Source organism: Durio zibethinus, chromosome 3 (assembly GCF_047325235.1).
Source record: "Durio zibethinus cultivar Kanyao isolate XHJ-2024 chromosome 3, ASM4732523v1, whole genome shotgun sequence".
Lineage (NCBI taxonomy): Eukaryota > Viridiplantae > Streptophyta > Magnoliopsida > Malvales > Malvaceae > Durio > Durio zibethinus.
Window position 1 is genome coordinate 1,270,147 of NC_143164.1, and position 12,581 is coordinate 1,282,727.

At 42.1% G+C, this 12,581-nt stretch overlaps 1 non-coding gene and 2 pseudogenes across 1 annotated transcript; all 3 read left to right on the forward strand.

Moving 5' to 3' along the window:
• The first annotated feature begins 63 nt into the window (after nucleotides 1-63).
• Nucleotides 64-1,376, forward strand: LOC149519494 (18S ribosomal RNA; annotated as a pseudogene).
• A 290-nt stretch (nucleotides 1,377-1,666) lies between these two features.
• LOC149519495 (5.8S ribosomal RNA) lies at nucleotides 1,667-1,822 on the forward strand. The gene has a single exon (XR_016341250.1). It is a non-coding gene; the product is annotated as a 5.8S ribosomal RNA (ribosomal RNA).
• A 232-nt stretch (nucleotides 1,823-2,054) lies between these two features.
• Nucleotides 2,055-5,332, forward strand: LOC149519496 (25S ribosomal RNA; annotated as a pseudogene).
• The last annotated feature ends 7,249 nt before the right edge of the window (nucleotides 5,333-12,581 follow it).

The window sequence follows — 12,581 nt, forward strand, 5'->3', positions numbered from 1 at the left end:
GTGGCACCGTGACTCCTTTTGTCATGGAAAACCAAAATGACTCTCAGCAATAGATATCTCAGGTCTCGCATTGATGAAGAACGTAGCAAAATGTTATACTTGGTGAGAATTGAAAAATCCCATGTGTAGAAAAATTATTGTATTTTGTGGCATCCACAAAAACATTCAGCTAAAAAATTAGTGTAGAAGATTTTGTGGCCATTTGAAAAAAGTGTCCCCATTTCAAACACTTGAATGGCTATTGACTGTGAACCATAAAAGCTTTAATGCTCATTAAGAGGGTGTGAGTTATTGAGGTTCATTGGGGGATAGGGGGCCAATATAAGGGCCAAGGACCAGCACCCATCACACATCATTTGTGCACACCCCTTGGCCCTCCACCTCTGATCGTTGAAACCCTCATGCTGTCGATTTGGTTCTTTGATGATACTATGGTGATCGAAGTAATGATTAATAGGGATAGTCAATGACATTGATATTCATAGTCAAAGGTGAAATTCTTGAATTTATGAAAGACGAACAACTATGAAAGCATTTGCCAAGGATGTTTTCATTAATGAAGAACGAAAGTTGAAGGCTCAAAGACTATTAGATACTGTCTTAGTCTTAACCATAAACGATGCCAACCAAGGATCAACAGATGTTACTTTTAGGACTCCTCTGGCACCTTATAAGAAATCGAAGTCTTTGGGTTTCAGGTGGAGTATGGTCATAAGGCTGAAACTTAAAGGACACCACTAGTAGTGGAGCCTATGGCTTAATTTGACTCAACACATGGAAACTTACCAAGTCTAGAAAACTAAGGATTGATAGATTAAGAGCTCTTTTTTTATTCTATGGGTGGTAGTGCATGGCCATTTTTAGTTGGAGTGATTTGTTTAGTTAATTCAATTAACGAACGAGACCTTAGCCTACTAACTAGCTATGTGAAGGTGAACCTTCGTGGCTAGCTTCTTAGAATGACTATGGCCTTTTAGGGTAAGGAATTTTGAGGCAATAACAAGTCTATGATACCTTTAGATATTTTGGGTCGTACACACAATACACTAATGTATTTAATGTGTCTATAGCATTGGCTGATAGAGTCAGGTAATCTTTAAATTTCATCATGATGGGGATAGATCATTGCCATTGTTGGTCTTCAATGAGGAATTTCTAGTAAGCGTGAGTCATCAACTTGCATTAACTACATCCCTAACCTTTGTACACACCACCTATCACTCTTACCAATTGAATGGTCCATGAAGTGTTCAAATCATGGTGACATGGATGGTTTGCTACCTGCGACATCATGAGAAGTCCACTAAACTTTATCATTTAGAGGAAAGAGAAGTCAGAACAAGGTTTTCATAGGTGAACTTATGGAAGGATCATCGTTGAAACTTGCTCAATGAATGATACGTGAATTTGTTAACAAAACATCAATGGGGCGAGGTTGCCTCTGTGCCTCAAGGCTCTTTTAGTCGTCGGTATGCATGATGGTCACTTTGTTTTGCTTGTTGGGTGAACGAAACAATCAGTGTCATCACTTGTGGTCAAATAACGAATCCCCAGAATGAATCGCACTAAGGGATCGAAATGAGAAAGAGCATGTGTACCATTGTCATCGATTCACATTCCATGCATGGGTGGCACCATGACTCCTTTTATCATGAAAAACCAAAAGTACTCTCAATAATGGATATCTTGACTCTCGCATCGATGAAGAACATAGTGAAATATGATACTTGGTGTGAAATGCAGAATCTCATGAGCCATCAAGTCTTTGAATGCAAGTTTCACCCTAAGCCATTAGGCCAAGGGCTTGGTTGCCTGGTTGTCATGCATCATTGCCCCTTCAAACCCCCCACCCATCAGGCTTCAGGAGAGGTGGCAAAAAATGGCTTCTTATGATCTTGTCAGTTGTCATTAGCCCAAAAGTGAGTCCCCGATAAAGATAATGTTGTGACCGTTGCTGGTAAAGCTCTTAGCATGCATTATCTCTAGTGATGAGCATTTATTTTCCATTTGAACCCCATCAGACCCCTCGTATCACTTAATCAATGCTTGCATCATGACCCTAGGTCAGGCAAGATTACTCTCTGAGTTTAAGCATATCAATATGTAATGGAAAAGAAACTTACTAGGATTCCCCCAGTAATGACGAGCAAATTGGGAAAAGCCTAACTTGATAATCAAGCATCTTCGATGTCTAAATTATAGTCTAGAAAAACATCCTCAATGGTGGACTGGGCCCAAGTCCACTAGAAAGAGGTATCGAATAGGGTGAAAGCCCTGTTATGCCTAGACCCTATCACACTATGAGGTGCTATCTGCGAGTCGAGTTGTTTAGGAATGTAGCCCTAATCAGGTAGTAAATTCTATCCAAGGCTGAATACAAGGAAGAGACCAATAACAAACAAGTATCGTGAGGGAAATATGAAAAGGACTTTAAAAAAAGAGTCAAAAAATGCATGAAATTATTGGTAGAGAAGTAGATGGGGGCTAGGAATGCTCATCAGTTGGATGTGGAATGTGAGAGCTGGTCCACCAATCGACTTGGGGCATGGATCGATGCAGATCATGGCAATGGCCTAAGCTCAAGCTTTTTATTTGCCTACAGAGACATTGTCACCACTATCGTGGAATGCAACACATGCCATCTAGATGTGTGTCAGCCCACATGTGCTCCTAGGGTCAACCTATAGGCTTCCTATCTGGCTCATCTTGAAACACGAACCAAGGAGTCTGACATGTGTGCAAGTCAAGGAGCTAGAAAACCCATAAGGTGTAAGGAAACTAATTGGCAAGATCCCTTGCAAGTGCACTACTGACCAACCGTGATCTTTTGAACTGCGCCTGAGTGAGGTGAAGGTAGAAGAACTCTGATGAAGGCCCGCAGTAATACTAACATGCAAATCATTCATCTAACTTGGGTATAGAGTGAAAAACTAATTGAAATGTCTAGTAGCTAGCTCCTTCTAAAGTTTCTCTCAAGATAGTTGGAGCCCTTAGCAAGTTCTATCAAGTAAAGCTAATGATTAGAGGCATTAGAGATGCAACACCCTTGACCTATTCTCAAACTTTAAATAGGTAAAAAGGTGAGGCTACTTCATGGAGCGGCTCCATGGAATCATGAGCTCCAAGTAGGCCATTTTGTTAAGCAGAACTGGTGATGCAGGATGAACTAGAAGCTAGGTTACGATGCCTAATTACATGCTAACCTAGAACCTATAAAGGGTGTTGGTCAGTTAAGACAATAGGATAGTGGTAATAAAAGTCAAAATCCACTAAGGAGTGTGTAATAACTCACCTGCTAAATCAACTAGCCTTAAAAAAGGATGGTGCTTAAGCACATGACCTATATATGGCTATTAGGGCAAGGGCCAGGCCCTAATGAATAGCAAGGTATGGGAGCACTGTAAAACCCAAAGCATAAGTAGAGCAGCCATCAGTATAGATATTGGTGGTAGCAGCAAATATTCAAATAAGAACTTTAAGGCTGAAAAAGAGAAAGGTTCCATGTAAATGGCACTTGCACATGGGTTAGTCGATCTTAAAAAATGGGGAAAGGTCATCTGATAGCATGTCCAGCACAAGTTTTAAAAGGGAATCAAGCTAAAATTCTTAAACCAAGATGCGGTGACTAATGGCAATGATAAGGAGTTTGAAGATGTTGGTGGAGGCCTTAGGAAGAGTTATTTGTTTTATTTAATGGCCTGCCTACCCTGGAAATGGCTCAACCAAAGGTAGGGTCCAACAACCAAAAAATCACTATATGTTGCATGGTGTCTAATGAGCCCTTGGCGACCTTTGAAAATCTAGAAGACCAACTACCATCCATGCCCAATCATACTCATAACTGCATCAAGTCTCTAATGTGAACAACCTTTGGTTGATGAACCAATATAGGTAAAAGATGTCGATAAAATAGATTTGTAACCTTGGGAAAAGGGTTGGCTCTGAAGGCTAGGCATGGGGGTTCCAATCCTGAACCTATCGGCTACTAGTGCACTACTTGAACTACTCTTACAATGAGAATGGGTTATCACATGCTGGTTAGGGGATGGACTGAGAATGGCTCCCTTAAGGGTCTTTCCTAGATGATGAATAATAGACTCAAAACTATTATGAACAAGGGTAATCCAACTATTTAATTAAAACAAAGCATTGCAATGGTCCCTACAAATGCTCACTCAATGTTATTTTTGCCTAGTGCTCTGAATGTCAAAGTGAAGAAATTCAACCAAGTGCAGGTAAATAGCAGAAGGAACTATGACTCTCTTCGGGTAACCAAATGTCCATCATCTAATTAGTAACATGCATAAATGGATTAATGAGATTCCTATTATCCTTATCTACTATCCAACAAAACCATAACCAAGGGAATGAGCTTGGTAGAGTCCAACTTTGTGAAATGACTTGAGAGGTATAAGATAAGTGGGAGCCCTTAGGCAAAATTGAAATATCACAACTTTTAACATTATTTTACTTATTCCATGAACCAGAGGTGGAGCATGACCCCTTCTTTTGGAACCAAAACTACCCTTCGTTGATCAATCCAAGCGTAAGACCTTGTTAGGTGGGGAGTTTGTCTAAGGTGGCACATTTGTTAAAAGATAATACAGGTGTCCTAAGATGAGCTCAACAAGAATAGAAATCTTGTGTGGAACAAAAGGGTAAAAGCTCATTTGACTATATTTTCCAATACGAATACGAATCATGAAAGTGTGCCCTATTGATCCTTTAAACCTTTAAAATTTGAAGTTAGAGGTGTTAGAAAAGTTACCAAAGGGATAATTGGCTTATGATAACTAAGCATTCATAGCGACATTGCTTTTTGATTCTTTGATGTTGGCTCTTCCTATCATTGTGAAGCAGAATTCACCAAGTATTAGATTCTTCACCCACCACTAGGAAACATGAGCTAGGTTTAGACTACCATGAGATAGGTTAATTTTAGCCCACTGATGGTAGCATCACACCTAGTATGAGAGGAACTGTTGATTTGCACAATTGGTCATCATGTTTGGTTGAAAAGCTAGTAGTGTGAAGCTACCATGAACTAGATTATGACTGAACAACTCTAAGTTAGAATCCAGGCTAGAAACAATGAACACACCCATCACCCGATTGCCAACCTTAGTAGGGGCCCATGGCCCTCAATGGCACATGTTGTAGGTGCAGCCCTTATGGTAGATAAGCCATACGAGCCTCTTTAGGGCTAATTCCCATAGAGTGGTGGGTAAAATCCTTTATAGATGGCTTAAATATGTGACAAGGTATTGGAAGTGGTAGAGTGGCCTTGCTACCATGATCCACTAAGATTCAGCCCTTCGTTGCTTCAATTCATCCCTCCCTCGCTTCACAACCACCAAAGTCCACTCACTTCATTTTTTACACTACATACCTCTAAGGTTGGGGATAAATGGTGTTCTCTATTACAACCAATTTGGTTGGGTGATGACATCCCTCCCTCAAGAGTCCAAGTGAATAACAACCAAATGCCCTTGGTATTTGTTACAAGGAAAGGCTTGCCCTTGGTACAGGCACTTGCCTCGAACTTCATCAGCACATACTGACCCTTAGTGCAAGTTGTTGCCTCAAACACCATTCACAACATCTGGCCATTGGTTGGTGCAAGCAATTGCATCAAACATAATGGTAGATGCTAGCCCATTGTTACCTTGGACACCATATGTAGATGCTAGCACCATGGTGCAGGATGTTGACTCAGACACCATCGCGAGATGCTGGCACTTTATGTGAGCACTTACCTTAACCATCGTTGGTGCAAGTGGGCCCTTGGTGTAGGTTGTTGCCTTGAACACCTCTTTGGTAGATTTGGCACTTAGTACGACATGTGTATCGTGACCCTCCCACCTAAGGCACTTGTTTGCCCCTCAATCACCATCAACACTAAATGGTGCTCGGTGCATATGTCACAAGCGATTTTAAGCCAAACCCCGTGTGACCTTGGATAGGGAATTGACTCCATTTGCTAAAGGTGTAAATGATACATTAGTACTCACCAGCTATTTGGGTCCAACTCAAATAAAATTCAAATTTGGCTTGATTATTATTGAGTCAAGGTAAGTTCAATCATTTTTATTCCTAACTCGAGTAGCTCACGAGCCTAATTGACCTTTTATATTTTAATATATTTTATTATTTTAATTAATAAAATATCTTGAACTTGAGTTCGAGCTCAAGCACAACTAATTGAGCTTTTGTTGAATAAAAGAATTGAGCCTAATCAACAAGCTCGAGTAGCTTAAATTCTATCTTAAGTTAAAATTGAGCTAAAAAATAAAACTCAATTGAGTTTGAGCTCCAAATTTTGAGTCGAGCTCGAGTCAAGTTTTGAGCTTTGAATTTTGAGTCAAGCTTAAGCTCGAGCTTAATGCTATATTGGCTTAACCTTGATCGATTACTCTTATTGTCTACCTAAGTCAGCTTACTAAACTCAAGTGCTTAGCATAATTCCAGCTTGTCAAAGATTATGCTACAGTGCTAGGCCTTTTAGAAGCCCATAAATATAGATCCTCCCAAGACTGTGTTTAGGTGTGTTTGTACCTTGGTCGACCATGCACCCATACCTAGGTTTGACTGTGTGTCTGTGCATCACTCACCAACTCTTGCACCTTGGCTTGGCTCGATTCTATCAAACTTGAATACTATGCCTGAGCCTCTGGAATCTTGATCACTACCCATACCACTATTTTGGGCTAGTTCCCAATGACCTGGGCCTCTAATAGGCCTCAAGGCTTGGTCCTTATAGATGTCAAACCCTATCCCGCTAGAACTAGAATTGCTTCTAAACTCAAAGAGAACCCCTAAGCCTAGACCAGTTTATGGATTGTAACACATGCACAAGCCTTGACCACCTTTAGGACATGTGGGCCAGTGGACTTGGCACATGCTAGCCCTTTATGTGAGCAGTTACCTCGAATAGCATCGGCACATGCTAGGCTACACACCATATGCAGGTATCCTGGGCTTGGGCCATGCACCATGCACACTACGATCAGCTAGTAGGTGAGCTCAGGCACATCTTTATATTTCTACAGTGCCAATGCCATTTTTATGGCTTGTAAATTCATATAAGCGTTCACCAATGCCCACATCAAGGCCTAGCTCAATTGTGCCTAACTTGAACATTATGTCTGAGCCTCTGCAATCTTGATCACTGACCATACCAATATTCCAAGCTAGTTCCCCATGACTTGGGCTTCTAGTAGGTCTCAAGGCTTAGTCCCCCTACTTATCGAACCCTATCTTGTTAGAACTAGAGCTATTCTTTAACTTGGAAAGAATCTTTAGGCTTAGACCAGCTTGTGAACCGTGACACATACACATTCCTTGACCACCATCGAGACATGTTATCCCTTAGTCTCGACACATACTTTAACCACCATCAGCACATGCTGGCTCTTTATGCGGGTAGTTCCCTTGAAAACCATCAGCACATGCTAGGTTGAGCACTACATGTGGGTATCCTGGGCCTTGGCCATGTACCATGCATACCATGACCAAGTAGTAGGTGGGTTTAGGCACATCTTCATATTTTTGCTAAGCCAATGCCATTTTTATGGCTTGTAAATTCATATAAGCACTTACCAATACCTGCACTTGGGCTTAACTCAACTCTGTCGAACATAAGCACCATGCCTGAACCTCTAGAATCTTGATCACTACCCGTACCAGTGTTATGGGCTAGTTCCCCCTGACTTAGGCCTCTAATATGCCTTAAGGCCTAGTTCCCCTAGCTGTCGAACCTTGTCCCACTAGAATTGGAACTATTCTTCAACTTAGAGAGAACCCTTAGGCTTGGACCAGTTTACAGACCATGACACATGCACATGCCTTGACCACCATCGGCACTCAATGAACTATGGTACATGTGCATACCTCGACCATCATTGGGACAAGTTGGCTTTTGGTTTCGATACATGCATCAACCACCATCAGCATATGTTGGTGTTTGGTGTGGGTTGTTGCCTCAAACACCATCGCTAAATATTGGCACTTGGTGAAGCATGTGTACCATGACCCTATCACCATTCTTCAATCCCTTTCAAGGCACTTGTTTGCCCCTTGAGTGCCATCAGCACCAAATGACACTCGATGCATGTGTCATGGGCTCTAATCTTAAGCCAAACTCCATGTGACCTTAGACATGTAATTGACTCTATGTGCCTAAGTCAACCTACGAAACTCAAGTGCTTAGTATAATTCCAGCTTGTCAAAGATTGTGCTGCAATACTTGACCTTCTAGAGGCCCCCAAATTTGATCCTCCTAGGATTGTGTTCAAGCATGCCCACACTTGGGTTTGATCGTGCACCTATACCTCAATCATCAGTGCCCTCACTTAGGTTTGGCTGTGTGCCTGTATATCACTCACCAACAACTACACTTGGGCCTGGCTTAATTCTACCAAACTTGAACACTATGCCTAAGCCTTTGAAGTCTTGATTGCTGCCTATACCATTGTTCTGTGCTAATTCCCTATGACCTAGGCCTCCAATAAGGCTCAAGGCCTAGTCCCCCTGGATGTCAAACCCTATCCTATTAGAACTAGAATTGCTCTTGACTCAAAGAGAACCCTTAGGCCTAGAAAAGCTTACAGACCATGACACGTACACATGCCTTAACCACTATCGACATCAAATGACCCTCGATGCATGTGTCATGGATCACGCACAAGTTCAAAACCAAGAGGGTCATGTGATGAGACTTGTTTATGATGATATGGGCAATGAACTAGGAAGGATTGAAATAGAGGCCTTAAAGGCACTTACTTTATCCAAATGTGTGGGTCAAGCTAAGGCTTAAGTGGAAGAGTGCACTCAAGGTAAGTTGCACAGTGATAGGGATGAAGGCTACTCATTGGAAGTTTCTAGAAAGCCCCAAGATATGGCACAAGCAGTAAGGCACAAAAAGGCCTAAAACCACTTGGAGATAGGCTAGGCTTACAGGCATGGAAACTTTTAGATCAACCTAGAGATAGGCCAAATAGGTGGGCCTAAAAGGGATAGAGAAGCTTGGAGGTAAGTGAGGTGTGAGGGCACTAAAGGTTCCTAAAGGGTTAGGCACATGTGTCACTGGTCGAGACTTAAGCTCTAACCCAAGTGACTCTAGGACCCAAGCATCCACTCATCCGATGTCCCATATCAGTCTACCTACCATGGTTCATACCCTTGTGAGGGACTTACGAATGATCCTACAATGAAGGCTATTATAGAGTATGCCTAGCAAGGTAAGACTAGGTAATTTTGGGTGCATGATGGTTTATTATACACTAGGGCAGTAGACTATTTATGCCGCAGCATGGGAAGCTCCATAGGGAAGTTTTGCAAGAGTGCCATGATTCAAGGTGGGCTGGACATCCAGGGTGAGCCACACTTTGGCATTGTTAAAAGATCAGTACTACTAGCCGCACATGAGAGACGATGTGGAGGCCTATGTAAAGACTTGTCTTATGTGCCAATAGGACAAAATGGAGCTCAAGAAACCAGGTTGTCTCTTGGAGCCATTGCCAGTGCTGGAGTGACCATGGAAGAGTGTTTCTCTAGACTTTATAGTCAGTCTACCCAAGGCAGAAGGGTTCGAAAGCATCATGGTAGTGGTGGACAAGTTTTCCAAGTATAGAATCTTCATTCCAGCAACCAAAGAGTGCCTAGTCGAGGAGGCAGCTCGATTGTTCCTAAAAAATATGGTTAAGTACTGAGGAGTGCCAAGGACCATTGTTAGTGATCAGGACGGGCATTTCATGGGCAGGTTCTGGACTGAGTTGTTCAAGCTATTGGGGTTAAACTTGAATTTTTTGACCAGCATGCATCCGTAAATCGATGGGTAGACTGAGCATGTGAATGGACTATTAGAGGTCTACCTCAGGCACTATGTGAGTGCCACACAAAAAGACTGGCCAAAGCTGCTAGATGTTGCACAGTTTTCCTACAACTTGCAAAGGAGCGAGGCAACAAACTAGAGCCCATTCGAGGTTGTGACAGGTCAACAACCACTAACACCTGGTTTGATTGCTACAGGTTGTATAGGGTTGAATCCAGTAGCATACAAGTTTGCCAAGGCTTGGCAGGAGTAAGCTGACTTGGCCAGCGTCTATCTACACAAGGCGATAAAGAGGTCAAAGAAGTAGGCAGACTAGAATAAGCGAAACGTGCAGTTTCATGTTGGAAACTTGGTGTTGGTGAATCTGCATCCCATTGTGCACCACAGAGGGCTGCAAAAAGGCCTAGTCCAAAGGTATAAGAGACCTTTTCGAGTAGTCAAAAGGGTAGGCAAGGTTGCCTACAAGCTGGATATGCCACCCAAGCTGAAGGTACACCCGATGTTCCATGTAAGCATGCTCAAGCCGTTCCATAAAGATGAGGGAGATTCAAGATGGGTAGAGTCAAAGCATGTGCCATTGGGAGCAAGGGCTTTATATGAAAAGGAGGTCCACAGCATCATAGCTGACTGAGAGGTGAGAAAAAAAAAACTACCAACCAAGACAATAGTATTTGGTGTGCTGGAAAGAACTTTCAGATAGTGAGGTGAGCTTGGAACCAGTAGAGGACTTATGGTAGTTTAAGGACCAAATCAGGCAGTACCATGTAAAGAATGTAACAAGGGTATTGTACAATCAAGTGAGGGAGAATGTCACGCCCTAGGTGGGCACGCCAAGCACATCAGGCGCACCAATGTGCGCACCTGAGGTTGAAGCCCGTACACCAGGTGCACTAGCGGGAGTTTACACACAAGGCATTTAAGAGAAGCCCAGAATGCTCGCACAGCCTACAGGCCAACCTTGCATGATGCCTGCACCACCTCCAGAAGGGCCCAAGAGGGGAAATGCACAAGGGGATCTTCTAGAAGCCCTCATGATCAGTAAGAGCCTTCTAGCAGATTTGGTTAACCCAATGAAACCAATGCTTGTCAAATTAAGTAGTGCCTTAGTTAGTGATGTGCCATTACCCTCTCTTTATGCTCAATTGGCCCTTTAGGGCATGCAGCACTTGTATCACGTAGGCTTCTGTGATCTTAGCTTGTTGAACCATGCAATGCCTCTATGCCTAACATGCCATTACCCTATTCTCTACACCATGGGGTCTTTACCCTTTTCTCACACTCAATGGGCTTTTTTAGGTGTATAGTGCATAAGTGTAGGGTATCCATGCTCATGTCTAGGCCATTACCCTTTCTTCAACAAACCATCCATCTTTAGGGCCGGTGTCACCTATGCCTCCACCTAAATAAGGTAACATTAGTAAGATACATTGAAGTGGTGCTTACTTTAGTAGCATCGTCCTACATACTCATGGCCTAGAAGTATTACTTCATCCCTTATAGATAGTTATCTACTTCCTTAGCGATCCTAGTCCCCTTAAACTCCTTGGGCTTGGGAATCTCCACACAGGTCTTAAACACTCCAGTAATCATGCCATTCCCAATGGCTGTCTTGCAAGCAGCAAACTCCCTCTTGAGCTCCTCCATCTTCTTGTGCATGGTCTCCACTTGGGCCTCCAAGGCTTCATTCCTCTGGGTGATCATGTCAATGGCCTCATTCAAAGCTGCTTGCAACTCACTTTTGAGCTCTTCCTCCATGAAGTCTAATGCCTCGATGTGAGTCTTAACCTCATCAAGCTTCTCCTTCACATCGCCCATTGTCACCTCTATTTTAGATAGCCTCCCATCCACGGTAGACTATATGTCCCTTGAACTAGCTTTCTTCCCCCTTCCACAGCCTTACTCATAGGCCTCTGGTTGTTGGCTAGTAGCATTACTTTGGATGCCATTTCTGTAAATGCCTTGAGTGTGATCTGAACATCACTAAACAGAACCTACACAGAACCTACTATGATACCAACTATCATAGGCTTGGACCTTTAAACCAAAATCCATGAGCCTTAGACTAGGAATCAGCTTCTTATGTCTAAGTCAGCCCTTGAACCAAGCGTGCGAGCACTAGACCAACTAGAAAGGTAGAATATGCAAGTTTGAGAAAATAAGAGAATGTTGGAATATGTTGTATATTAGTAAAGACAAAATGTGTTTGATGATGTACAACTAAGGGTGGGGTGACCCTCTATTTATAGTTAAAGCCCTAGTACTAATTATGGCTACTTTCTAAAATCAAAAGATTACATGATTCCAAGAATTAAGGGATTTACACATTAATTCATAGATTAAACCCTGATTCTAAGGACCTCTTCCTAATTCTTAGGGTTGACCAGATCTTCCAACTGAATGCTACCAATCCTAGATGCCTCTAAAAGATTCTGGATCTACCAATCTCCCCTGGGTCCACCTAGGTGCAATGCAGGCTTGGTCCTAGCTAGGCGGTCTGGACATTTCTCCCATGCTTATTGTGCCAACCCCTGCAACTGTCCCTAATGCTTGAGCCTATTAATATTTAAACAATTAATAAGTAAAAGATTTAAAAAAAAGATCAGTTTATCGAATAAGTTTAAATAGTTATGATTATTTTAACAATTATTTATTTTAAATCGTTATAACTTTTAATTTTCTCATATAACAATTGTTTTTGTTCATACAAGCTTATTCATATTAAAATAATATTAATTTATTAATATTTCGA